Raw genomic sequence first — 6,000 nt, 5'->3', positions numbered from 1 at the left:
ACAAACATAGGGACAAGGGAACAACAAGTGATCTAAAATTGATGGCAAGGAGGGCAGAGGATGCCTGGGATGACTTGATAAAGAGCAATGTAACCGAGAGGAATTACTGAAACCCAAATGAAGGCAGAACACGATGGTGAGACAAGAGGAAAGTAAAAGAAATTAGAGGAAAGAACTAGGAGGCAAAGAGCATTTATTATAAATTCAGGTGTGTGAATATGTAAATATGTTTATATATAATGATAGGGAATAGATCTATGTACATATATTTATATGTTAAGTATTAGGGTAGCAGAGAGACATTGGGCCCCTACTAGAGTACTCCCCTCAATGCAAAAACACTTTGTTCTAACAATCCAGCATTCCATGATGCTCACCTTCCCGACATGATTGTTGAAGATAAAATGGGTGCATAAGCAAATTGGTGAAGAAAGCTGATGGTGCCCGGCTATGAAAAGATATAGCATCTGGGGTCTTAAAGGCTTGAAGATAAACAAGCAGCCATCTAGCTGTGAAGCAACAAAGTCCACGTGAAAGGAGGACACCAGCCTGTGTGATCAAAATATATCCACAGGATCAGGTATCAGGCGCCAAAGGCATAGAATGAAAGGTCATATTAATGTGAATGAGGGGGAGTGTGGAGTGGAAACCCAAAATTCATCTGTAGACGATTGGACATACCCATACAGAAGGGTCACAAGGGAGAGATGAGCCAGTCAGGATGCAGTATAGCTCTGATGAAACATACAACTTCCCTCTAGTTCTTTAATGCTTCATTTCCCTGCCACTATCATGACCCCAATTCTACCTTACAAATCTGGCTAGACCACAGCATGTACATGGGTACAGATAAGAGCTGGAAATAGAGGGAATCCAGGACAGATAAACCGCTCAGGACCAATAATGAGAGTAGTGATCCCAGGAGGGGTAATGGGAAGGTAGGAGGAGAAAGGGGGAACTGATCACAATGATCTACATATAACCCCCTTCTAGGGAGACGGACAACAGAAAAGTGGGTGAAGGGAGATATTGGTCAATGTAAGATGTGAAAAATAATAATTTCTAAATTATAAAGGGTTCACGAGGGAAGGAGAGTGGGGGAAGACAAGTTGATACCAAGGGTTCAAGTAGAAAAAATGTTTTGAAAATGTATAATAAATGTGCTTGACACAATGGATGTATGTATGTATGGATTGTAATTAAAGGTATACGACCCCAATTAAATTATTTTTAAAAAAAACTAAAAAAAATTAGTTTGGCTGATTATTTTACTAAACAGAAAATTGGACCCAATTACTTATCCATATAATTTAGGATATTAACCTTTCTTATTTTTCAGCTGAGTACATCTTGTTTTTTTGTGGTGTAGGTATTTTGAGCAGAAAAATAGAAATAATCTTCTCTCAAAGGATTTGTGTCCACAGAAATAACAAGTAAGAAAGTAAGATTTCAAAGTTAAGATGAAATCTTAAAATTCTGATCCATGTTCCCACTCCTGCCCCGTCCTCATCTAGACAATATTAAGAGAACATTTTAATGTAAAATTTAATGTAAAATTTAATTCAATGACTATGTATTATGCATGAATGCATTGTTTACTATAGTGTTTTATGTCATTTCGTTCACCTGAGATAAAATCAGTCAAAACATGTCAATTTAGGCTATCTTCAAACCTCCACACTACTGACTCTTATAAAAATTGATTTACTAGCGCCCAGGAAAAACTGTTTAGGAAAAGGAGACCTCATCTCAGCTGGGGTCAGTTTTTCAAGATGCTGGGAAAAGGAAGGATGCTGTCATCCAACATTGTGCTTAGTTCACCCCAAATCAATAGACACTCCTACAAGACTAATAATCAAAACTTACTGGACACTGGCGTCAAGATGTGAGGAAGTGGGGTAATATATGTCTTGGAGAAGGTGGTTACATTTCTATTGGTGAGTAAACCAGGAGGTGCAACCTCTTATCAAGGAGAAACAAAGCAAAAAAAAAAACCCACTTTTATAATACTTACATAGAACCTATGGGGAGATTACTTCCCCTACCATGTTTCCAATTGTTCACCTTTGACATAGTTTCTATGCAGTCTTTGGTGGGCCAGGCAGTATAGTATAGACTACTGGGATGGTAGACTCTGTCCTTTTGAGGCATGCAAACAACATCCTTCATAGGTCACACCAGAAGAATTCCATCGGAAAACCCCATTAAGTGATCTGGGCTTTGATTCAAACTCACCAGTAGCAGATCAAAGGATCTGATATACTCCCTTATACTTAAGCTGAAGTGTCCTAGTGTGAGAAGAGGCAGATGCCTGCTATCCACGACTATGGACTTGATGGTTGCTGTAATTTGGTTTAGATCACATGATTTGAGGGTGCCCAATGAATGATGGCCTAGGATTATGGTAGATGTACTATTTTAATATCCTCCTTGCTTTCTTATGACATGTATTAATCTGGTAGACATGGTTCTGCCTTTGTGAATGATTGTTATCAAAACTTTTGCACTATTTTTTGTATAAATAATATCCAATCACTCAAGAGTTTAATATGTACAAGTCAAAAACTCATGTCATTTGGTCTGAAGCTGGCCTATACTTGTATAATTCCATTTTCTCAACAGTGTTTTAAATTATACATCATTGGCTAAATTAATGACACTATCAATATAACTAGCATTTGCCCCAAGAGGATGATTGATAATGGTTCTCTATCATGAAATGATAATGATGTCTCTAAATTGAACCAGAGACATATATAACCATAGATATATGAATGGGTTTTGATTTCACACTTAATTCCAAACCCAATCTAAGAAAAACTAGTTCTTAGAACATGGACCTCCTTGATTCTCACCCCATGAACAGATCACTGCAGATATGAGTGCAATAGCAAAAAATCATAAAGAAGCCAGGCACTGGTAGCCAGGCCCTATCAGAAAAAAATAGCCTCCGGGGTCTTACTGTCTGATCATCAGACAAGTAGCAATCTAAGTGAGGTGTCAGCTAAGGTCACATGGAAGAAGCAAACCAGACTGGGTTATCCAAGATCTGTAAATAACAAAATGCAAATCAAAAGGAGAGAATTCTACCAGAGCTTAAATTGTGAACACTCAGTTTGCAGAAGAATGACTAAGAGTGGAAGCCCAACATCCATATGCAAGGTACCCACATGGATTAAGCCTCTGGTAAATCCCCCTGACTGTAATGGAGGGATGTGAATAACCTAGCTATCAGGGAAAGAGCCATTGTAGAGTCTATTATGGCAGATGTAGATAGGTTAAAATGCAAGAACTTATCATTTGATCTCCATTTTAACTCATGTTAAAGCTGTAATATTTTCTGCTTTAGTTTTTAAAAAGAAAATTGAATCCACAAAAAAATTGATTTTCTAGTTTATCTAAATTTTTGAAAACTTGCTTTATTAAGCTGTCAAATCACATCATTCAGTTCAGACTTTGGGGAAATCGACATCTATTGGCACAACCTAGCTCATAAAGACAATATTCTGCATCCTCCATTGGTGAGTAGCAACTGGGTTCTTAAAATCATGTGAATCACCATCTAAGTAACAACTATTGGTATCTTCTTTTTCAGAGTAAAGGAGAATGAAGAAAACCGAAAACTCAAGGGAGAAATTAATCCAAAGGATAAATGGAACATATGACTTACATGAACCGCAGCCTACATGACTCAGCGACTAGAAAAACCAGATGGTGCCCAGCTTTCTCTGACTGGGATCATAGCAGAGAGGAGACAGAGTAAGAGGAAAGCGTAGAGGAAATATTCAAACTCACCCAAAAAAGTCTTAGGGGTCTGACAAAAATTGATGGCCCTAAAGTATTCCTGTGACCTAGAACCAAAGCTATTCTTTGAGACTATCTTTCAGTTAAACAATAGACAGGTTCATAAAAATAAACAATAACACTTAAGAGGAATTTTTTCCTTTGAAAAACCAATTATAGGAAATCAAAAGTACAGCTGGTTGTTCGTTCCTTTTCCATCTAGGTTCTAGTATTTGCTACCATGGCTATACAGAACTCACAGACAATATTGATGATTACAGGTTTTTTTATGGAACTCATAGGTTGTAAGGCAAGTGAGAAATGCTCAGGACACAGCTGTTCTTCAAGACATTGGGGCATGCCTCTCAAAGCCTCAACCCAAAGACATTCAGCTGAAGCTCTGTGCATCAGCAAACCCAGTTCCCTGAATGAAATACCCAGAGGCACCTCAATCCCTTACGCCACTAACCGAAGGCTTTCGGCTCCATGTCCTTGGATCAGCAAACATAGTTTCCCCCACTAAGTGCCCAGAAGCCTTCCCTTCACCAAGTCAGGCCCCTGCCCCAAAGTACTCTGCTTTATTTGCTTTGTCTGGCTCTGCTGCTGCTCCTTTGGATCTTCTGGATCCAGGAGGTCCACGGCAGAGGAATCTGAGGATCCAGAGGACCCCGAGTCCTCCACGGGTCCCTCCACCCCTGGCTGTTACTGATCGTGAGTGCCCCTCTCCTACTTCTCAGAAGGCTCATTTTATACCCCGCAGGACGGCATTCCAACGGATCCTATTCCATTTACTCCCAATGAATCCAATGGGTATCTTCATCCCCCTGCTGATCCAGACTCATGTAGGAAAAGGTTGTCTGATGGGAGCTAGAGACTTTGACTAATAGAGCGACATTAATAAGTCACTGCCCCAGCAAGAGCATTTGCCCCAAAGCAAAGACGAGAAGGCAGGCGGGGCTAGAAAACCTGGATGAAGGGATAAGGGAAATCAAGGGCTGACATTGCGTGGGGGGTGCAGCCATTGTCATAGAACACCCTGTGTGTGAACTACTGAATGGGAAACTAGTGATGAAAATAAGGAACTATTTAAACCACAGCATGGCTACATGACAGCATGCAAAAAATTGATGAAAGCAACTTAGATGCAGTGACACTGGGTTCAGATTTAATTTGAATGGTGAAAGGCATTATCTCATTGAGCAGACTGGATCAGGCTTAAGTTCATATTGGCACATGATTTGATGTCATCATGGGTGACGTGAGGCAGTGGTACAGTGATAAAATGACATGTGGCATTTCAAAGACCAGAAAAATAAAATTTGAGGTTGACCCTGAATAAAAGGTGCTGCTTCCTTGCCAGATAAAGAAACACTACCCAGTAATTATGAGATCTAAACTTTGATTTTTCTCCTGCCTATGAGGCTCTTTAGAAGTAGCCTACAGAAAAACAAAATTGATGACAGGGGTGTGGGGGTCATGATAATGATAGTTTATGAGCGAAACTCTAATTTCTGTACAACTTTTATCAGAAAGAAAGAAACGCCATCGTAATGTGAGGCACACTACACCAGGAATCTCAGTAGCCATACAGAAGAAATGCGCTTCCTGTGCTTTATTATATAAATATTATTCTCAAGAAAAGGGATGAATTTAAATAGGAGATGAAAGGATATTTTATTTCACTTAGAGAGGAAGAAGCTGACATGTAAAGGGCATAGCAGCCTAGGCAATGCTTTCTACAGAACTTCTTAAAACATCAGCAATTAGGTGTTCTCAACAGATTGATAAATAAAGTATCATTAGTTCTCCAAGATTTGTATTGATTAGCATTCTGTCCAGGTGAGCAACTTTTGCTGTCAGATCGCAGCCATCAGCCTGCAGTGTTGAGGCGCTCGCTCAGCGGTGGTCAGCTGGGGACATGCGCCCCCTAAAGCTGTAGTCAAAACACGTAAGAAGGTTAACAAAGGCTCTTCATAAGAAAGACTTGGAAATCCCGATGTAGAGGTTTTACTGAGTCAAAATGCACTTATGAAGATCACTGTGTTAGGTCATAAGAGAGAAAAGTCATTTCAGAAAACATAAAACTAGTTTCCCTTTAATAGTTTAATGAGAGATGTAAAAATTGTCCAAACAGTCTGCTACTTCATTCTCTTTCAAGATAGACAAATACTGCCTATACATGTATTCTGAATGTTTCTGAGCAACAAAGAAAATGTC

The sequence above is a fragment of the Tenrec ecaudatus genome, chromosome 2 (genome assembly GCF_050624435.1).
Source record: "Tenrec ecaudatus isolate mTenEca1 chromosome 2, mTenEca1.hap1, whole genome shotgun sequence".
NCBI classification, from domain to species: Eukaryota; Metazoa; Chordata; class Mammalia; order Afrosoricida; family Tenrecidae; genus Tenrec; species Tenrec ecaudatus.
This window is presented reverse-complemented; position numbering follows the sequence as displayed.